Raw genomic sequence first — 23,689 nt, 5'->3', positions numbered from 1 at the left:
CACTGCTAAATTGTGCTTCCTAGCTGTTTTTATTAAATCACTGAATCAAATCTAACTCTGATTACATCAGAAAAGGCCAGGTACCCTACACCATAACAGGGGGTTTGAAATTTTGACTTGTCTACTTAAAGATCACCAAAATCTGATAACAAGGTCAATTACGTCCCTGGGTGGGATTGAACCACCAACCTTTTGGTTAGTAGCCAGACACACTAACCGATTGCGCCACAGAGACACTTTGCAAAAAGTACATACTGACAAAGGCTAATAAGCATACATCTAGAACGTTTCCTAGAAAAACTTTAAAAAGTCAATAATCTGGAGAGTTTTTGTAAGATGTTTCTTCCATCAACCAACGAAGAAACACATTGGTACTTTCCCATGATGAGTGAGTGCTTCAGGATCTCTTGCACTTACATGTGCAGCAGAGTACTGCAATGGAAGCATGCTGGGCCCATAACCCAGAGGTAGGCAGATTGAAACTATCCTTTGCTATATGCATTTTTTTTGTTAATTTAAGTAATCAAAACTGGGATTGATATTTTTGCTCTTTTATTTTTACTTAAAGTACAATAACTTTTACCATTTTAATTTGTTTTAATAGTATATTGACAGTATAGTTTTCTTTAAAAAATCCACTTAATTTTCTTTACCCTATTATTAAAAGGGTAATTGACAAAAACAAACTACATTGTCACCAGAAGAGCAATACAAAATGTACAAGTGATATATTAAAATCATCTTTCCAGCTTGAATTTCAATGATGCATTGGGGCAACAATTTTGTGAGAAACATCTTCACCCTTAAATAAAGATTTTCTTAATTCCTAACCTGTGTGCTAATTAGATATCACCTTGTTTTCACATTAAACAGACTTCTACATGAGAAAGCAGCAAGGATGCAGTGGCGTTAATGTTTCCTGGTGTCAACCTGTATTATTTCAGTAGACATTGAAATGAGGATGCATCTTGCTGCCTTTCCAATGAAGCAAGTTTAATTTAGTAATAGGTGAAAAACCATCCCTACAAAGGTGTTAATCAGAGACTTGGCTTTGTGGACACTTTTCAAAGAACAAATTTGTTAGCATAAAAATAAAGCCAGAAAATGAAGAGCTGTTTAATCACTCAATTGATTTTTTCTGCCAGCATATTTCTTTTTCTCTGCAAACCACTGCTAAATTGTGCTTCCTATCTGTTTTTATAAAATCACTGAATCAAATCTAACTCTGATTACATCAGAGAAGGCCAGGTACCCTACACCAGAACAGGGGGTTTGAAATTTTGACTTGTCTACTTAAAGATCACCAAAATCTGATAACAAGGTCAATTACGTCCCTGGGTGGGATTGAACCACCAACCTTTTGGTTTATAGCCGTACACACTAACTGATTGCGCCACAGAGACACTTTGCAAAAGTACATACTGACAAAGGCTAATAAGCATTCATCTAAAACGTTTCCTAGAAAAACTTTAAAAAGTCAATAATCTGGAGAGTTTTTGTAAGATGTTTCTTCCATCCACCAACGAAGAAACACATTGGTACTTTCCCATGATGAGTGAGTGCTTCAGGATCTCTTGCACTTACATGTGCAGCAGAGTACTGCAATGGAAGCATGCTGGGCCCATAACCCAGAGGTAGGCAGATTAAAACTATCCTCTGCTATATGCATTTTTTTTGTTAATTAAAGTAATCCAAAACTGTGATTGATATTTTTGCTCTTTTATTTTTCATTAAAGTACAATAACTTTTACCATTTTAATTTGTTTTAATAGTATATTGAAAGTATTGTTTTCTTTTAAAAATCCACTTAATTTTCTTTACCCTATTATTAAAATGGTAATTGACAAAAACAAACTACATTGTCACCAGAAGAGCAATACAAAATGTACAAGTGATATATTAAAATCATCTTTCCAGCTTGAATTTCAATGATGCATTGGGGCAACGATTTTGTGAGAAACATTTTCACCCTTAAATAAAGATTTTCTTAATTCCTTACCTGTGTGCTAATTAGATATCACCTTGTTTTCACATTAAACAGACTTCCACATGAGAAAGCAGCAAGGATGCAGTGGCGTTAATGTTTCCTGGTGTCAACCTGTATTATTTCAGTAGACATTGAAATGAGGATGCATCTTGCTGCCTTTCCAATGAAGCAAGTTTAATTTAGTAATAGGTGAAAAACCATCCTTACAAAGGTGTTAATCAGAGACTTGGCTTTGTGGACACTTTTCAGAGAACAAATTTGTTAGCATAAAAATAAAGCCAGAAAATGAAGAGCTGTTTAATCACTCAATTGGATTTTTTTTGCCAGCATATTTCTTTTTCTCTGCAACCCACTGCTAAATTGTGCTTCCTAGCTGTTTTTATAAAATCACTTAATCAAATCTAACTCTGATTACATCAGAGAAGGCCAGGTACCCTACACCATAAGAGTGGGTTTGAAATTTTGACTTGTCTACTTAAAGATCACCAAAATCTGATAGCAAGGTCAATTACGTCCCTGGGTGGGATTGAACCACCAACCTTTTGGTTAATAGCCATACACACTAACTGATTGCGCCACAGAGACACTTTGCAAAAGTACATACTGACAAAGGCTAATAAGCATTCATCTAAAACGTTTCCTAGAAAAACTTTAAAAAGTCAATAATCTGGAGAGTTTTTGTAAGATGTTTCTTCCATCAACCAACGAAGAAACACATTGGTACTTTCCCATGATGAGTGAGTGCTTCAGGATCTATTGCACTTACATGTGCAGCAGAGTACAGCAATGGAAGCATGCTGGGCACATAACCCAGAGGTAGGCAGATTGAAACTATCCTCTGCTATATGCATTTTTTTTTTAGATTTATTAAAGTAATCCAAAACTGGGATTGATATGTTGGCTCTTTTATTTTTACTTACAGTACAATAACTTTTACCATATTAATTTGTTTTAATAGTATATTAAAAGTATTGTTTTCTTTCAAAAATCCACTTAATTTTCTTTACCCTATTATTAAAATGGTAATTGACAAAAACAAACTACATTGTCACCAGAAGAGTAATACAAAATGTACAAGTGATATATTAAAATCATCTTTCCAGCTTGAATTTCAATGATGCATTGGGGCAACGATTTTGTGAGAAACATTTTCACCCTTAAATAAAGATTTTCTTAATTCCTTACCTGTGTGCTAATTAGATATCACCTTGTTTTCACACTAAACAGACTTCCACATGAGAAAGCAGCAAGGATGCAGTGGCGTTAATGTTTCCTGGTGTCAACCTGTATTATTTCAGTAGACATTGAAATGAGGATGCATCTTGCTGCCTTTCCAATGAAGCAAGTTTAATTTAGTAATAGGTGAAAAACCATCTTTACAAAGGTGTTAATCAGAGACTTGGCTTTGTGGACACTTTTCAGAGAACAAATTTGTTAGCATAAAAATAAAGCCAGAAAATGAAGAGCTGTTTAATCACTCAATTGGATTTTTTTTGCCAGCATATTTCTTTTTCTCTGCAACCCACTGCTAAATTGTGCTTCCTAGCTGTTTTTATAAAATCACTGAATCAAATCTAACTCTGATTACATCAGAGAAGGCCAGGTACCCTACACCAGAACAGGGGGTTTGAAATTTTGACTTGTCTACTTAAAGATCACCAAAATCTGATAACAAGGTCAATTACGTCCCTGGGTGGGATTGAACCACCAACCTTTTGGTTAATAGCCATGCACACTAACTGATTGCGCCACAGAGACACTTTGCAAAAGTCCATACTGACAAAGGCTAATAAGCATTCATATAAAACTTTTCCTAGAAAAACTTTAAAAAGTCAATAATCTGGAGAGTTTTTGTAAGATGTTTCTTCCATCAACCAACGAAGAAACACATTGGTACTTTCCCATGATGAGTGAGTGCTTCAGGATCTCTTGCACTTACATGTGCAGCAGAGTACTGCAATGGAAGCATGCTGGGCCCATAACCCAGAGGTAGGCAGATTGAAACTATCCTTTGCTATATGCATTTTTTTTTGTTAATTTAAGTAATCAAAACTGGGATTGATGTTTTTGCTCTTTTATTTTTACTTAAAGTACAATAACTTTTACCATTTTAATTTGTTTTAATAGTATATTGTAGAAAAGGGAATTGGTCCCTCCAAAGAAATGGGGAACCAAAGAGAAAAAGCCTCTTTGTGGGTGCACTCTTTCAAAAACAATATATATATATATATGTTATCTTTCAATATTTATTGTGTAAAAAATTATACTTTATTTCGACAATTAAAAATGATGTGTATAGAAAAAAGGGCAAAAATACCTATTGGTATACCCTATAGAACAGATAAATAAGGTACAAAGGTGATTATGTCTCATATAATAAGCTCCTCCAAAATAACAATGTATCTCAAAAGATTCTTTGTAATAGTTTGTAGCAACCCCTGTATATAGTGGTGTGTTTTAGAGTGAGGGCAATAATACCAAAACTCTTAACACGGGATGCGATTTAATAAAATCTGAAATGGAGGAGAGTTGATTAATTACATGCTAGGCGAAAATTTATATGCTGATAACTTAAGTAGGCAAAAAAGGATTATATAGCACTAATATGCTTATTACTGTACTTGTAAAGTATTACACAGTGATATTAAATGTTACACAATAAATGTCAGAAGTAACAAGTCCCACAGTAGGAAGCCGTAACTGACAATCGTTGAATTACCCGGCTAGGGTGAAACGTACGTCCGCTTCTCAAACACTCTGACGTCATTCTGACGTCTTTCCGGGAATCCCGTGTAACGTTCACGGACCCGGATTCGTAGGCAAAACTCCTTACACGCTTCTCAAGCAAGGATATCCACGGGGGCTACAACAGCAGGACCCTCTCTTAATCAGAGGTATTTCGGCGCGCACTCATTGCGGGACGGGAGTGGGTTTCTTCCTGCAATGACAATATTGTTATCAGGATAACCCCTCTCCGTTTCCCGACAACAGCAAGTAACGCCACTGTCTTCCTTCATACCCGCTCCGGCCGCTGACTCTCTCACCTCCCATTCACTGTGACACCTTTTTCACACATGGGAAGGCAGCAGAAGTCAGTGGATCAACGGCACGGGTACTTTCCAATACTCACCTTTATTATTACAAGGTCAATGTTAACCAATTAATATACCAGTTCTGGTTTTTTAGCATAATCATCCTTGCAGTGAAAATCAATATTTGTTACACCTGATTTAGCAGACAGTATTCGTTGTACGCATTAGCGAGACAAATTGATACAAATATAGTATCTAATTCAACGATTGTCAGTTACGGCTTCCTACTGTGGGACTTGTTACTTCTGACATTTATTGTGTAACATTTAATATCACTGTGTAATACTTTACAAGTACAGTAATAAGCATATTAGTGCTATATAATCCTTTTTTGCCTACTTAAGTTATCAGCATATAAATTTTCGCCTAGCTTGTAATTAATCAACTCTCCTCCATTTCAGATTTTATTAAATCGCATCCCGTGTTAAGAGTTTTGGTATTATTGCCCTCACTCTAAAACACACCACTATATACAGGGGTTGCTACAAACTATTACAAAGAATCTTTTGAGATACATTGTTATTTTGGAGGAGCTTATTATATGAGACATAATCACCTTTGTACCTTATTTATCTGTTCTATAGGGTATACCAATAGGTATTTTTGCCCTTTTTTCTATACACATCATTTTTAATTGTCGAAATAAAGTATAATTTTTTACACAATAAATATTGAAAGATAATATATATATATATTGTTTTTGAAAGAGTGCACCCACAAAGAGGCTTTTTCTCTTTGGTTCCCCATTTCTTTGGAGGGACCAATTCCCTTTTCTACAAACATATTTAATACCTCTGGGGTCGCACCGCCAACATATATAGAAATCTCTTGTTTCATTGTAATAAATTCATGACACTCTGATACTGTTGGCTCAACATGATTTAATGAAATCAACTGTAGCAGTGCAGGCAAACTCAAACCCTCTGTTTTAATAGTATATTGACAATATAGTTTTCTTTAAAAAATCCACTTAATTTTCTTTACCCTATTATTAAAAGGGTAATTGACAAAAACAAACTACATTGTCACCAGAAGAGCAATACAAAATGTACAAGTGATCTTTCCAGCTTGAATTTCAATGATGCATTGGGGCAACGATTTTGTGAGAAACATCTTCACCCTTAAATAAAGATTTTCTTAATTCCTTACCTGTGTGCTAATTAGATATCACCTTGTTTTCACATTAAACAGACTTCCACATGAGAAAGCAGCAAGGATGCATTGGCGTTAATGTTTCCTGGTGTCAACCTGTATTATTTCAGTAGACATTGAAATGAGGATGCATCTTGCTGCCTTTCCAATGAAGCAAGTTTAATTTAGTAATAGGTGAAAAACCATCCTTACAAAGGTGTTCATCAGAGACTTGGCTTTGTGGACACTTTTCAGAGAACAAATTTGTTAGCATAAAAATAAAGCCAGAAAATGAAGAGCTGTTTAATCACTCAATTGGATTTTTTTGCCAGCATATTTCTTTTTCTCTGCAACCCACTGCTAAATTGTGCTTCCTAGCTGTTTTTATAAAATCACTGAATCAAATCTAACTCTGATTACATCAGAGAAGGCAAGGTACCCTACACCATAAGAGGGGATTTGAAATTTTGACTTGTCTACTTAAAGATCACCAAAATCTGATAACAAGGTCAATTACGTCAATGGGTGGGATTGAACCACCAACCTTTTGGTTTATAGCCGTACACACTAACTGATTGCGCCACAGAGACACTTTGCAAAAGTCCATACTGACAAAGGCTAATAAGCATTCATCTAAAACGTTTCCTAGAAAAACTTTAAAAAGTCAATAATCTGGAGAGTTTTTGTAAGATGTTTCTTCCATCCACCAACGAAGAAACACATTGGTACTTTCCCATGATGAGTGAGTGCTTCAGGATCTCTTGCACTTACATGTGCAGCAGAGTACTGCAATGGAAGCATGCTGGGCCCATAACCCAGAGGTAGGCAGATTAAAACTTTCCTCTGCTATATGCATTTTTTTTGTTAATTAAAGTAATCCAAAACTGGGATTGATATTTTTGCTCTTTATTTTTCATTAAAGTACAATAACTTTTACCATTTTAATTTGTTTTAATAGTATATTGAAAGTATTGTTTTCTTTTAAAAATCCACTTAATTTTCTTTACCCTATTATTAAAATGGTAATTGACAAAAACAAACTACATTGTCACCAGAAGAGCAATACAAAAGGTACAAGTGATATATTAAAATCATCTTTCCAGCTTGAATTTCAATGATGCATTGGGGGCAACGATTTTGTGAGAAACATTTTCACCCTTAAATAAAGATTTTCTTAATTCCTTACCTTTGTGCTAATTAGATATCACCTTGTTTTCACATTAAACAGACTTCTACATGAGAAAGCAGCAAGGATGCAGTGGCGTTAATGTTTCCTGGTGTCAACCTGTATTATTTCAGTAGACATTGAAATGAGGATGCATCTTGCTGCCTTTCCAATGAAGCAAGTTTAATTTAGTAATAGGTGAAAAACCATCCCTACAAAGGTGTTAATCAGAGACTTGGCTTTGTGGACACTTTTCAGAGAACAAATTTGTTAGCATAAAAATAAAGCCAGAAAATGAAGAGCTGTTTAATCACTCAATTGGATTTTTTTTGCCAGCATATTTCTTTTTCTCTGCAACCCACTGCTAAATTGTGCTTCCTAGCTGTTTTTATAAAATCAATGAATCAAATCTAACTCTGATTACATCAGAGAAGGCCAGGTACCATACACTATAACAGGGGGTTTGAAATTTTGACTTGTCTACTTAAAGATCACCAAAATCTGATAACAAGGTCAATTACGTCCCTGGGTGGGATTGAACCACCAACCTTTTGGTTAGTAACCGGACACACTAACCGATTGCGCCACAGAGACACTTTGCAAAAAAGTACATACTGACAAAGGCTAATAAGCATACATCTAGAACGTTTCCTAGAAAAACTTTAGAAAGTCAATAATCTGGAGAGTTTTTGTAAAATGTTTCTTCCATCAACCAACGAAGAAACACATTGGTACTTTCCCATGATGAGTGAGTGCTTCAGGATCTCTTGCACTTACATGTGCAGCAGAGTACTGCAATGGAAGCATGCTGGGCCCATAACCCAGAGGTAGGCAGATTGAAACTATCCTTTGCTATATGCATTTTTTTTTGTTAATTTAAGTAATCAAAACTGGGATTGATATTTTTGCTCTTTTATTTTTACTTAAAGTACAATAACTTTTACCATTTTAATTTGTTTTAATAGTATATTGACAATATAGTTTTCTTTAAAAAATCCACTTAATTTTCTTTACCCTATTATTAAAAGGGTAATTGACAAAAACAAACTACATTGTCACCAGAAGAGCAATACAAAATGTACAAGTGATCTTTCCAGCTTGAATTTCAATGAGGCATTGGGGCAACGATTTTGAGAGAAACATCTTCACCCTTAAATAAAGATTTTCTTAATTCCTTACCTGTGTGCTAATTAGATATCACCTTGTTTTCACATTAAACAGACTTCTACATGAGAAAGCAGCAAGGATGCAGTGGCGTTAATGTTTCCTGGTGTCAACCTGTATTATTTCAGTAGACATTGAAATGAGGATGCATCTTGCTGCCTTTCCAATGAAGCAAGTTTAATTTAGTTATAGGTGAAAAACCATCCCTACAAAGGTGTTAATCAGAGACTTGGCTTTGTGGACACTTTTTAGAGAACAAATTTGTTAGCATAAAAATAAAGGCAGAAAATGAAGAGCTGTTTAATCACTCAATTGGATTTTTCTGCCAGCATATTTTTTTTCTCTGCAACCCATTGCTAAATTGTGCTTCCTAGCTGTTTTTTATAAAATCACTGAATCAAATCTAACTCTGATTACATCAGAGAAGGCCAGGTACCCTACACCATAAGAGGGGGTTTGAAATTTTGACTTGTCTACTTAAATATCACCAAAACCTGATCACAAGGTCAATTATGTCCCTGGGTGGGATTGAACCACCAACATTTTGGTTAGTAGCCAGACACACTAACCGATTGCGCCACAGAGACAATTTGCAAAAAGTACATACTGACAAAGGCTAATAAGCATTCATCTAGAACGTTTCCTAGAAAAACTTTAAAAAGTCAATAATCTGGAGAGTTTTTGTAAGAATTTTCTTAAATCAACCAACGAAGAAACACATTGGTACTTTCCCATGATGAGTGAGTGCTTCAGGATCTCTTGCACTTACATGTGCAGCAGAGTACTGCAATTGAAGCATGCTGGGCCCATAACCCAGAGGTAGGCAGATTGAAACTATCCTTTGCTATATGCATTTTTTTTGTTAATTAAAGTAATCCAAAACTGGGATTGATATGTTAGCTATTTTATGTTTACTTAAAGTACAATAACTTTTACCATTTTAATTTGTTTTAATAGTTTATTGACAGTATTGTTTTCTTTCAAAAATCCACTTAATTTTCTTTACCCTATTATTAAAATGGTAATTGACAAAAACAAACTACATTGTCACCAGAAGAGCAATACAAAATGTACAAGTGATATATTAAAATCATCTTTCCAGCTTGAATTTCAATGATGCATTGGGGCAACGATTTTGTGAGAAACATCTTCACCCTTAAGTAAAGATTTTCTTAATTCCTTACCTGTGTGCTAATTAGATATCACCATGTTTTCACATTAAACAGACTTCCACATGAGAAAGCAGCAAGGATGCATTGGCGTTAATGTTTCCTGGTGTCAACCTGTTTTATTTCAGTAGACATTGAAATGAGGATGCATCTTGCTGCCTTTCCAATGAAGCAAGTTTAATTTAGTAATAGGTGAAAAACCATCCTTACAAAGGTGTTCATCAGAGACTTGGCTTTGTGGACACTTTTCAGAGAACAAATTTGTTAGCATAAAAATAAAGCCAGAAAATGAAGAGCTGTTTAATCACTCAATTGGATTTTTTTGCCAGCATATTTCTTTTTCTCTGCAACCCACTGCTAAATTGTGCTTCCTAGCTGTTTTTATAAAATCACTGAATCAAATCTAACTCTGATTACATCAGAGAAGGCCAGGTACCCTACACCATAAGAGAGGATTTGAAATTTTGACTTGTCTACTTAAAGATCACCAAAATCTGATAACAAGGTCAATTACGTCAATGGGTGGGATTGAACCACCAACCTTTTGGTTTATAGCAGTACACACTAACTGATTGCGCCACAGAGACACTTTGCGAAAGTCTATACTGACAAAGGCTAATAAGCATTCATCTAAAACGTTTCCTAGAAAAACTTTAAAAAGTCAATAATCTGGAGAGTTTTTGTAAGATGTTTCTTCCGTCCACCAACGAAGAAACACATTGGTACTTTCCCATGATGAGTGAGTGCTTCAGGATCTCTTGCACTTACATGTGCAGCAGAGTACTGCAATGGAAGCATGCTGGGCCCATAACCCAGAGGTAGGCAGATTAAAACTATCCTCTGCTATATGCATTTTTTTTGTTAATTAAAGTAATCCAAAACTGGGATTGATATTTTTGCTCTTTATTTTTCATTAAAGTACAATAACTTTTACCATTTTAATTTGTTTTAATAGTATATTGAAAGTATTGTTTTCTTTTAAAAATCCACTTAATTTTCTTTACCCTATCATTAAAATGGTAATTGACAAAAACAAACTACATTGTCACCAGAAGAGCAATACAAAATGTACAAGTGATATATTAAAATCATCTTTCCAGCTTGAATTTCAATGATGCATTGGGGGCAACGATTTTGTGAGAAACATTTTCACCCTTAAATAAAGATTTTCTTAATTCCTTACCTGTGTGCTAATTAGATATCACCTTGTTTTCACATTAAACAGACTTCTACATGAGAAAGCAGCAAGGATGCAGTGGCGTTAATGTTTCCTGGTGTCAACCTGTATTATTTCAGAAGACATTGAAATGAGGATGCATCTTGCTGCCTTTCCAATGAAGCAAGTTTAATTTAGTAATAGGTGAAAAACCATCCCTACAAAGGTGTTAATCAGAGACTTGGCTTTGTGGACACTTTTCAGAGAACAAATTTGTTAGCATAAAAATAAAGCCAGAAAATGAAGAGCTGTTTAATCACTCAATTGGATTTTTTTTGCCAGCATATTTCTTTTTCTCTGCAACCCACTGCTAAATTGTGCTTCCTAGCTGTTTTTATAAAATCAATGAATCAAATCTAACTCTGATTACATCAGAGAAGGCCAGGTACCCTACACCATAAGAGGGGATTTGAAATTTTGACTTGTCTACTTAAAGATCACCAAAATCTGATCACAAGGTCAATTACGTCCCTGGGTGGGATTGAACCACCAACCTTTTGGTTAGTAGCCGGACACACTAACCGATTGCGCCACAGAGACACTTTGCAAAAAAGTACATACTGACAAAGGCTAATAAGCATACATCTAGAACGTTTCCTAGAAAAACTTTAAAAAGTCAATAATCTGGAGAGTTTTTGTAAGATGTTTCTTCCATCAACCAACGAAGAAACACATTGGTACTTTCCCATGATGAGTGAGTGCTTCAGGATCTCTTGCACTTACATGTGCAGCAGAGTACTGCAATTGAAGCATGCTGGGCCCATAACCCAGAGGTAGGCAGATTGAAACTATCCTTTGCTATATGCATTTTTTTTGTTAATTTAAGTAATCAAAACTGGGATTGATATTTTTGCTCTTTTATTTTTACTTAAAGTACAATAACTTTTACCATTTTAATTTGTTTTAATAGTATATTGACAGTATAGTTTTCTTTAAAAAATCCACTTAATTTTCTTTACCCTATTATTAAAAGGGTAATTGACAAAAACAAACTACATTGTCACCAGAAGAGCAATACAAAATGTACAAGTGATATATTAAAATCATCTTTCCAGCTTGAATTTCAATGATGCATTGGGGCAACGATTTTGTGAGAAACATCTTCACCCTTAAATAAAGATTTTCTTAATTCCTTACCTGTGTGCTAATTAGATATCACCTTGTTTTCACATTAAACAGACTTCTACATGAGAAAGCAGCAAGGATGCAGTGGCGTTAATGTTTCCTGGTGTCAACCTGTATTATTTCAGTAGACATTGAAATGAGGATGCATCTTGCTGCCTTTCCAATGAAGCAAGTTTAATTTAGTAATAGGTGAAAAACCATCCCTACAAAGGTGTTAATCAGAGACTTGGCTTTGTGGACACTTTTCAGAGAACAAATTTGTTAGCATAAAAATAAAGCCAGAAAATGAAGAGCTGTTTAATCACTCAATTGGATTTTTTTTGCCAGCATATTTCTTTTTCTCTGCAACCCACTGCTAAATTGTGCTTCCTAGCTGTTTTTATAAAATCAATGAATCAAATCTAACTCTGATTACATCAGAGAAGGCCAGGTACCCTACACTATAACAGGGGGTTTGAAATTTTGACTTGTCTACTTAAAGATCACCAAAATCTGATAACAAGGTCAATTACGTCCCTGGGTGGGATTGAACCACCAACCTTTTGGTTAGTAACCGGACACACTAACCGATTGCGCCACAGAGACACTTTGCAAAAAAGTACATACTGACAAAGGCTAATAAGCATACATCTAGAACGTTTCCTAGAAAAACTTTAGAAAGTCAATAATCTGGAGAGTTTTTGTAAAATGTTTCTTCCATCAACCAACGAAGAAACACATTGGTACTTTCCCATGATGAGTGAGTGCTTCAGGATCTCTTGCACTTACATGTGCAGCAGAGTACTGCAATGGAAGCATGCTGGGCCCATAACCCAGAGGTAGGCAGATTGAAACTATCCTTTGCTATATGCATTTTTTTTTGTTAATTTAAGTAATCAAAACTGGGATTGATATTTTTGCTCTTTTATTTTTACTTAAAGTACAATAACTTTTACCATTTTAATTTGTTTTAATAGTATATTGACAATATAGTTTTCTTTAAAAAATCCACTTAATTTTCTTTACCCTATTATTAAAAGGGTAATTGACAAAAACAAACTACATTGTCACCAGAAGAGCAATACAAAATGTACAAGTGATCTTTCCAGCTTGAATTTCAATGAGTTATTGGGGCAACGATTTTGAGAGAAACATCTTCACCCTTAAATAAAGATTTTCTTAATTCCTTACCTGTGTGCTAATTAGATATCACCTTGTTTTCACATTAAACAGACTTCTACATGAGAAAGCAGCAAGGATGCAGTGGCGTTAATGTTTCCTGGTGTCAACCTGTATTATTTCAGTAGACATTGAAATGAGGATGCATCTTGCTGCCTTTCCAATGAAGCAAGTTTAATTTAGTTATAGGTGAAAAACCATCCCTACAAAGGTGTTAATCAGAGACTTGGCTTTGTGGACACTTTTTAGAGAACAAATTTGTTAGCATAAAAATAAAGGCAGAAAATGAAGAGCTGTTTAATCACTCAATTGGATTTTTCTGCCAGCATATTTTTTTTCTCTGCAACCCATTGCTAAATTGTGCTTCCTAGCTGTTTTTTTATAAAATCACTGAATCAAATCTAACTCTGATTACATCAGAGAAGGCCAGGTACCCTACACCATAAGAGGGGGTTTGAAATTTTGACTTGTCTACTTAAATATCACCAAAACCTGATCACAAGGTCAATTATGTCCCTGGGTGGGATTGAACCACCAACATTTTGGTTAGTAGCCAGACACACTAACCGATTGCGCCACAGAGACAATTTGCAAAAAGTACATACTGACAAAGGCTAATAAGCATTCATCTAGAACGTTTCCTAGAAAAACTTTAAAAAGTCAATAATCTGGAGAGTTTTTGTAAGAATTTTCTTAAATCAACCAACGAAGAAACACATTGGTACTTTCCCATGATGAGTGAGTGCTTCAGGATCTCTTGCACTTACATGTGCAGCAGAGTACTGCAATTGAAGCATGCTGGGCCCATAACCCAGAGGTAGGCAGATTGAAACTATCCTTTGCTATATGCATTTTTTTTGTTAATTAAAGTAATCCAAAACTGGGATTGATATGTTAGCTATTTTATGTTTACTTAAAGTACAATAACTTTTACCATTTTAATTTGTTTTAATAGTTTATTGACAGTATTGTTTTCTTTCAAAAATCCACTTAATTTTCTTTACCCTATTATTAAAATGGTAATTGACAAAAACAAACTACATTGTCACCAGAAGAGCAATACAAAATGTACAAGTGATATATTAAAATCATCTTTCCAGCTTGAATTTCAATGATGCATTGGGGCAACGATTTTGTGAGAAACATCTTCACCCTTAAATAAAGATTTTCTTAATTCCTTACCTGTGTGCTAATTAGATATCACCATGTTTTCACATTAAACAGACTTCCACATGAGAAAGCAGCAAGGATGCATTGGCGTTAATGTTTCCTGGTGTCAACCTGTTTTATTTCAGTAGACATTGAAATGAGGATGCATCTTGCTGCCTTTCCAATGAAGCAAGTTTAATTTAGTAATAGGTGAAAAACCATCCTTACAAAGGTGTTCATCAGAGACTTGGCTTTGTGGACACTTTTCAGAGAACAAATTTGTTAGCATAAAAATAAAGCCAGAAAATGAAGAGCTGTTTAATCACTCAATTGGATTTTTTTGCCAGCATATTTCTTTTTCTCTGCAACCCACTGCTAAATTGTGCTTCCTAGCTGTTTTTATAAAATCACTGAATCAAATCTAACTCTGATTACATCAGAGAAGGCCAGGTACCCTACACCATAAGAGGGGATTTGAAATTTTGACTTGTCTACTTAAAGATCACCAAAATCTGATAACAAGGTCAATTACGTCAATGGGTGGGATTGAACCACCAACCTTTTGGTTTATAGCAGTACACACTAACTGATTGCGCCACAGAGACACTTTGCGAAAGTCCATACTGACAAAGGCTAATAAGCATTCATCTAAAACGTTTCCTAGAAAAACTTTAAAAAGTCAATAATCTGGAGAGTTTTTGTAAGATGTTTCTTCCGTCCACCAACGAAGAAACACATTGGTACTTTCCCATGATGAGTGAGTGCTTCAGGATCTCTTGCACTTACATGTGCAGCAGAGTACTGCAATGGAAGCTTGCTGGGCCCATAACCCAGAGGTAGGCAGATTAAAACTATCCTCTGCTATATGCATTTTTTTTGTTAATTAAAGTAATCCAAAACTGGGATTGATATTTTTGCTCTTTATTTTTCATTAAAGTACAATAACTTTTACCATTTTAATTTGTTTTAATAGTATATTGAAAGTATTGTTTTCTTTTAAAAATCCACTTAATTTTCTTTACCCTATCATTAAAATGGTAATTGACAAAAACAAACTACATTGTCACCAGAAGAGCAATACAAAATGTACAAGTGATATATTAAAATCATCTTTCCAGCTTGAATTTCAATGATGCATTGGGGGCAACGATTTTGTGAGAAACATTTTCACCCTTAAATAAAGATTTTCTTAATTCCTTACCTGTGTGCTAATTAGATATCACCTTGTTTTCACATTAAACAGACTTCTACATGAGAAAGCAGCAAGGATGCAGTGGCGTTAATGTTTCCTGGTGTCAACCTGTATTATTTCAGAAGACATTGAAATGAGGATGCATCTTGCTGCCTTTCCAATGAAGCAAGTTTAATTTAGTAATAGGTGAAAAACCATCCCTACAAAGGTGTTAATCAGAGACTTGGCTTTGTGGACACTTTTCAGAGAACAAATTTGTTAGCATAAAAATAAAGCCAGAAAATGAAGAGCTGTTTAATCACTCAATTGGATTTTTTTTGCCAGCATATTTCTTTTTCTCTGCAACCCACTGCTAAATTGTGCTTCCTAGCTGTTTTTATAAAATCAATGAATCAAATCTAACTCTGATTACATCAGAGAAGGCCAGGTACCCTACACCATAAGATGGGATTTGAAATTTTGACTTGTCTACTTAAAGATCACCAAAATCTGATCACAAGGTCAATTACGTCCCTGGGTGGGATTGAACCACCAACCTTTTGGTTAGTAGCCGGACACACTAACCGATTGCGCCACAGAGACACTTTGCAAAAAAGTACATACTGACAAAGGCTAATAAGCATACATCTAGAACGTTTCCTAGAAAAACTTTAAAAAGTCAATAATCTGGAGAGTTTTTGTAAGATGTTTCTTCCATCAACCAACGAAGAAACACATTGGTACTTTCCCATGATGAGTGAGTGCTTCAGGATCTCTTGCACTTACATGTGCAGCAGAGTACTGCAATTGAAGCATGCTGGGCCCATAACCCAGAGGTAGGCAGATTGAAACTATCCTTTGCTATATGCATTTTTTTTGTTAATTTAAGTAATCAAAACTGGGATTGATATTTTTGCTCTTTTATTTTTACTTAAAGTACAATAACTTTTACCATTTTAATTTGTTTTAATAGTATATTGACAGTATAGTTTTCTTTAAAAAATCCACTTAATTTTCTTTACCCTATTATTAAAAGGGTAATTGACAAAAACAAACTACATTGTCACCAGAAGAGCAATACAAAATGTACAAGTGATATATTAAAATCATCTTTCCAGCTTGAATTTCAATGATGCATTGGGGCAACGATTTTGTGAGAAACATCTTCACCCTTAAATAAAGATTTTCTTAATTCCTTACCTGTGTGCTAATTAGATATCACCTTGTTTTCACATTAAACAGACTTCTACATGAGAAAGCAGCAAGGATGCAGTGGCGTTAATGTTTCCTGGTGTCAACCTGTATTATTTCAGTAGACATTGAAATGAGGATGCATCTTGCTGCCTTTCCAATGAAGCAAGTTTAATTTAGTTATAGGTGAAAAACCATCCCTACAAAGGTGTTAATCAGAGACTTGGCTTTGTGGACACTTTTTAGAGAACAAATTTGTTAGCATAAAAATAAAGGCAGAAAATGAAGAGCTGTTTAATCACTCAATTGGATTTTTCTGCCATCATATTTTTTTTCTCTGCAACCCATTGCTAAATTGTGCTTCCTCGCTGTTTTTTATAAAATCACTGAATCAAATCTAACTCTGATTACATCAGAAAAGGCCAGGTACCCTACACCATAAGAGGGGGTTTGAAATTTTGACTTGTCTACTTAAATATCACCAAAACCTGATCACAAGGTCAATTATGTCCCTGGGTGGGATTAAACCACCAACCTTTTGGTTAGTAGCCAGACACACTAACTGATTGCGCCACAGAGACAATTTGCAAAAAGTACATACTGACAAAGGCTAATAAGCATTCATCTAGAACGTTTCATAGAAAAACTTTAAAAAGTCAATAATCTGGAGAGTTTTTGTAAGAATTTTCTTAAATCAACCAACGAAGAAACACATTGGTACTTTCCCATGATGAGTGAGTGCTTCAGGATCTCTTGCACTTACATGTGCAGCAGAGTACTGCAATGGAAGCATGCTGGGCCCATTACCCAGAGGTAGGCAGATTGAAACTATCCTCTGCTATATGCATTTTTTTTGTTAATTAAAGTAATCCAAAACTGGGATTGATATGTTAGCTATTTTATGTTTTACTTAAAGTACAATAACTTTTACCATTTTAATTTTTTTTAATAGTATATTGACAGTATTGTTTTCTTTCAAAAATCCACTTAATTTTCTTTACCCTATTATTAAAATGGTAATTGACAAAAACAAACTACATTGTCACCAGAAGAGCAATACAAAATGTACAAGTGATATATTAAAATCATCTTTCCAGCTGGAATTTCAATGATGCATTGGGGCAACGATTTTGTGAGAAACATCTTCACCCTTAAATAAAGATTTTCTTAATTCCTTACCTGTGTGCTAATTAGATATCACCTTGTTTTCACATTAAACAGACTTCCACATGAGAAAGCAGCAAGGATGCATTGGCGTTAATGTTTCCTGGTGTCAACCTGTATTATTTCAGTAGACATTGAAATGAGGATGCATCTTGCTGCCTTTCCAATGAAGCAAGTTTAATTTAGTAATAGGTGAAAAACCATCCTTACAAAGGTGTTCATCAGAGACTTGGCTTTGTGGACACTTTTCAGAGAACAAATTTGTTAGCATAAAAATAAAGCCAGAAAATGAAGAGCTGTTTAATCACTCAATTGGATTTTTTTGCCAGCATATTTCTTTTTCTCTGCAACCCACTGCTAAATTGTGCTTCCTAGCTGTTTTTATAAAATCACTTTATCAAATCTAACTCTGATTACATCAGAGAAGGCAAGGTACCCTACACCATAAGAGGGGATTTGAAATTTTGACTTGTCTACTTAAAGATCACCAAAATCTGATAACAAGGTCAATTACGTCCCTGGGTGGGATTGAACCACCAACCTTTTGGTTAGTAGCCGGACACACTAACCGATTGTGCCACAGAGACACTTTGCAAAAAGTACATACTGACAAATACTAATAAGCATTCATCTAAAATGTTTCCTAGAAAAACTTTAAAAAGTCAATAATCTGGAGAGTTTTTGTAAGATGTTTCTTCCATCCACCAACGAAGAAACACATTGGTACTTTCCCATGATGAGTGAGTGCTTCAGGATCTCTTGCACTTACTTGTGCAGCAGAGTACTGCAATGGAAGCATGCTGGGCCCATAACCCAGAGGTAGGCAGATTAAAACTATCCTCTGCTATATGCATTTTTTTTGTTAATTAAAGTAATCCAAAACTGGGATTGATATTTTTGCTCTTTTATTTTTCATTAAAGTACAATAACTTTTACCATTTTAATTTGTTTTAATAGTATATTGACAGTATTGTTTTCTTTTAAAAATCCACTTAATTTTCTTTACCCTATTATTAAAATGGTAATTGACAAAAACAAACTACATTGTCAGCAGAAGAGCAATACAAAATGTACAAGTGATATATTAAAATCATCTTTCCAGCTTGAATTTCAATGATGCATTGGGGCAACGATTTTGTGAGAAACATTTTCACCCTTAAATAAAGATTTTCTTAATTCCTTACCTGTGTGCTAATTAGATATCACCTTGTTTTCACATTAAACAGACTTTTACATGAGAAAGCAGCAAGGATGCAGTGGCGTTAATGTTTCCTGGTGTCAACCTGTATTATTTCAGTAGACATTGAAATGAGGATGCATCTTGCTGCCTTTCCAATGAAGCAAGTTTAATTTAGTAATAGGTGAAAAACCATCCTTACAAAGGTGTTAATCAGAGACTTGGCTTTGTGGACACTTTTCAGAGAACAAATTTGTTAGCATAAAAATAAAGCCAGAAAATGAAGAGCTGTTTAATCACTCAATTGGATTTTTTTGCCAGCATATTTCTTTTTCTCTGCAACCCACTGCTAAATTGTGCTTCCTAGCTGTTTTTATAAAATCACTGAATCAAATCTAACTCTGATTACATCAGAGAAGGCCAGGTACCCTACACCATAAGAGGGGGTTTGAAATTTTGACTTGTCTACTTAAAGATCACCAAAATCTGATAACAAGGTCAATTACGTCCCTGGGTGGGATTGAACCACCAACCTTTTGGTTAATAGCCATACACACTAACTGATTGCGCCACAGAGACACTTTGCAAAAGTGCATACTGACAAAGGCTAATAAGCATTCATCTAAAACGTTTCCTAGAAAAACTTTAAAAAGTCAATAATCTGGAGAGTTTTTGTAAGATGTTTCTTCCATCAACCAACGAAGAAACACATTGGTACTTTCCCATGATGAGTGAGTGCTTCAGGATCTATTGCACTTACATGTGCAGCAGAGTACAGCAATGGAAGCATGCTGAGCACATAACCCAGAGGTAGGCAGATTGAAACTATCCTCTGCTGTATGCATTTGTTTTTGTTAATTAAAGTATTCCAAAACTGGGATTGATATGTTGGCTCTTTTATTTTTACTTACAGTACAATAACTTTTACCATTTTAATTTGTTTTAATAGTATATTGACAGTATTGTTTTCTTTCAAAAATCCACTTAATTTTCTTTACCCTATTATTAAAATGGTAATTGACAAAAACAAACTACATTGTCACCAGAAGAGCAATACAAAATGTACAAGTGATATATTAAAATCATATTTCCAGCTTGAATTTCAATGATGCATTGGGGCAACGATTTTGTGAGAAACATTTTCACCCTTAAATATTTTCTTAATTCCTTACCTGTGTGCTAATTAGATATCACCTTGTTTTCACATTAAACAGACTTCCACATGAGAAAGCAGCAAGGATGCAGTGGCGTTAATGTTTCCTGGTGTCAACCTGTATTATTTCAGTAGACATTGAAATGAGGATGCATCTTGCTGCCTTTCCAATGAAGCAAGTTTAATTTAGTAATAGGTTAAAAACCATCCTTACAAAGGTGTTAATCAGATACTTGGCTTTGTGGACACTTTTCAGAGAACAAATTTGTTAGCATAAAAATAAAGCCAGAAAATTAAGAGCTGTTTAATCACTCAATTGGATTTTTTTTGCCAGCATATTTCTTTTTCTCTGCAACCCACTGCTAAATTGTGCTTCCTAGCTGTTTTTATAAAATCACTGAATCAAATCTAACTCTGATTACATCAGAGAAGGCCAGGTACCCTACACCAGAACAGGGGGATTTGAAATTTTGACTTGTCTACTTAAAGATCACCAAAATCTGATAACAAGGTCAATTACGTCCCTGGGTGGGATTGAACCACCAACCTTTTGGTTAATAGCCGTGCACACTAACTTATTGCGCCACAGAGACACTTTGCAAAAGTCCATACTGACAAAGGCTAATAAGCATTCATCTAAAACGTTTCCTAGAAAAACTTTAAAAAGTCAATAATCTGGAGAGATTTTGTAAGATGTTTCTTCCATCAACCAACGAAGAAACACATTGGTACTTTCCCATGATGAGTGAGTGCTTCAGGATCTATTGCACTTACATGTGCAGCAGAGTACAGCAATGGAAGCATGCTGAGCACATAACCCAGAGGTAGGCAGATTGAAACTATCCTCTGCTATATGCATTTGTTTTTGTTAATTAAAGTATTCCAAAACTGGGATTGATATGTTGGCTCTTTTATTTTTACTTACAGTACAATAACTTTTACCATTTTAATTTGTTTTAATAGTATATTGACAGTATTGTTTTCTTTCAAAAATCCACTTAATTTTCTTTACCCTATTATTAAAATGGTAATTGACAAAAACAAACTACATTGTCACCAGAAGAGCAATACAAAATGTACAAGTGATATATTAAAATCATATTTCCAGCTTGAATTTCAATGATGCATTGGGGCAACGATTTTGTGAGAAACATTTTCACCCTTAAATAAAGATTTTCTTAATTCCTTACCTGTGTGCTAATTAGATATCACCTTGTTTTCACATTAAACAGACTTCCACATGAGAAAGCAGCAAGGATGCAGTGGCGTTAATGTTTCCTGGTGTCAACCTGTATTATTTCAGTAGACATTGAAATGAGGATGCATCTTGCTGCCTTTCCAATGAAGCAAGTTTAATTTAGTAATAGGTTAAAAACCATCCTTACAAAGGTGTTAATCAGAGACTTGGCTTTGTGGACACTTTTCAGAGAACAAATTTGTTAGCATAAAAATAAAGCCAGAAAATTAAGAGCTGTTTAATCACTCAATTGGATTTTTTTTGCCAGCATATTTCTTTTTCTCTGCAACCCACTGCTAAATTGTGCTTCCTAACTGATTTTATAAAATCACTGAATCAAATCTAACTCTGATTACATCAGAGAAGGCCAGGTACCCTACACCAGAACAGGGGGATTTGAAATTTTGACTTGTCTACTTAAAGATCACCAAAATCTGATAACAAAGTCAATTACGTCCCTGGGTGGGATTGAACCACCAACCTTTTGGTTAATAGCCATGCACACTAACTGATGGCGCCACAGAGACACTTTGCAAAAGTCCATACTGACAAAGGCTAATAAGCATTCATCTAAAACGTTTCCTAGAAAAACTTTAAAAAGTCAATAATCTGGAGAGTTTTTGTAAGATGTTTCTTCCATCAACCAACGAAGAAACACATTGGTACTTTCCCATGATGAGTGAGTGCTTCAGGATCTCTTGCACTTACATGTGCAGCAGAGTACAGCAATGGAAGCATGCTGGGCCCATAACCCAGCGGTAGGCAGATTGAAACTATCCTCTGCTATATGCATTTTTTTTTTGTTAATTAAAGTAATCCAAAACTGGGATTGATATTTTGGCTCTTTTATTTTTACTTAAAGTACAATAACTTTTACCATTTTAATTTGTTTTAATAGTATATTGACAGTATTGTTTTCTTTTAAAAATCCACTTAATTTTCTTTACCCTATTATTAAAATGGTAATTGACAAAAACAAACTACATTGTCACCAGAAGAGCAATACAAAATATACAAGTGATATATTAAAATCATCTTTCCAGCTTGAATTTCAATGATGCATTGGGGCAACAATTTTGTGAGAAACATCTTCACCCTTAAATAAAGATTTTCTTAATTCCTTACCTGTGTGCTAATTAGATATCACCTTGTTTTCACATTAAACAGACTTCCACATGAGAAAGCAGCAAGGATACAGTGGCATTAATGTTTCCTGGTGTCAACCTGTATTATTTCAGTAGACATTGAAATGAGGATGCATCTTGCTGCCTTTCCAATGAAGCAAGTTTAATTTAGTAATAGGTGAAAAACCATCCCTACAAAGGTGTTAATCAGAGACTTGGCTTTGTGGACACTTTTCAGAGAACAAATTTGTTAGCATAAAAATAAAGCCAGAAAATGAAGAGCTGTTTAATCACTCAATTGGATTTTTTTTGCCAGCATATTTCTTTTTCTCTGCAACCCACTGCTAAATTGTGCTTCCTAGCTGTTTTTATTAAATCACTGAATCAAATCTAACTCTGATTACATCAGAAAAGGCCAGGTACCCTACACCATAACAAGGGGTTTGAAATTTTGACTTGTCTACTTAAAGATCACCAAAATCTGATAACAAGGTCAATTACGTCCCTGGGTGGGATTGAACCACCAACCTTTTAGCTAGTAGCCGGATACACTAACCGATTGCGCCACAGAGATACTTCACAAAAAGTACATACTGACAAAGGCTAATAAGCATACATCTAGAACGTTTCCTAGAAAAACTTTAAAAAGTCAATAATCTGGAGAGTTTTTGTAAGATGTTTCTTCCATCAACAAATAAAGAAACACATTGGTACTTTCCCATGATGACTGAGTGCTTCAGGATCTCTTGCACTTACATGTGCAGCAGAGTACTGCAATGGAAGCATGCTGGGCCCATAACCCAGAGGTAGGCAGATTGAAACTATCCTTTGCTATATGCATTTTTTTTTGTTAATTTAAGTAATCAAAACTGTGATTGATATTTTTGCTCTTTTATTTTTACTTAAAGTACAATAACTTTTACCATTTTAATTTGTTTTAATAGTAAATTGACAGTATAGTTTTCTTTAAAAAATCCACTTAATTTTCTTTACCCTATTATTAAAAGGGTAATTGACAAAAACAAACTACATTGTCACCAGAAGAGCAATACAAAATGTACAAGTGATATATTAAAATCATCTTTCCAGCTTGAATTTCAATGATGCATTGGGGCA

At 34.8% G+C, this 23,689-nt stretch overlaps 4 non-coding genes across 4 annotated transcripts; all 4 read right to left on the bottom strand.

Annotated features, from left to right (window-relative positions):
• Positions 1-161: 161 nt before the first annotated feature.
• On the bottom strand, positions 162-235 carry TRNAS-ACU (transfer RNA serine (anticodon ACU)). The gene has a single exon. It is a non-coding gene; the product is annotated as a tRNA-Ser (tRNA).
• Positions 236-9,052: 8,817 nt separating this feature from the next.
• TRNAS-ACU (transfer RNA serine (anticodon ACU)) lies at positions 9,053-9,126 on the bottom strand. Its single transcript has one exon. It is a non-coding gene; the product is annotated as a tRNA-Ser (tRNA).
• A 4,592-nt stretch (positions 9,127-13,718) lies between these two features.
• TRNAS-ACU (transfer RNA serine (anticodon ACU)) lies at positions 13,719-13,792 on the bottom strand. The gene has a single exon. It is a non-coding gene; the product is annotated as a tRNA-Ser (tRNA).
• A 4,603-nt stretch (positions 13,793-18,395) lies between these two features.
• TRNAS-ACU (transfer RNA serine (anticodon ACU)) lies at positions 18,396-18,469 on the bottom strand. The gene has a single exon. It is a non-coding gene; the product is annotated as a tRNA-Ser (tRNA).
• Between the last annotated feature and the right edge of the window lie 5,220 nt (positions 18,470-23,689).

This window comes from Pseudophryne corroboree (genome assembly GCF_028390025.1).
Source record: "Pseudophryne corroboree isolate aPseCor3 chromosome 7 unlocalized genomic scaffold, aPseCor3.hap2 SUPER_7_unloc_4, whole genome shotgun sequence".
Lineage (NCBI taxonomy): Eukaryota > Metazoa > Chordata > Amphibia > Anura > Myobatrachidae > Pseudophryne > Pseudophryne corroboree.
This window is presented reverse-complemented; position numbering and strand designations above follow the sequence as displayed.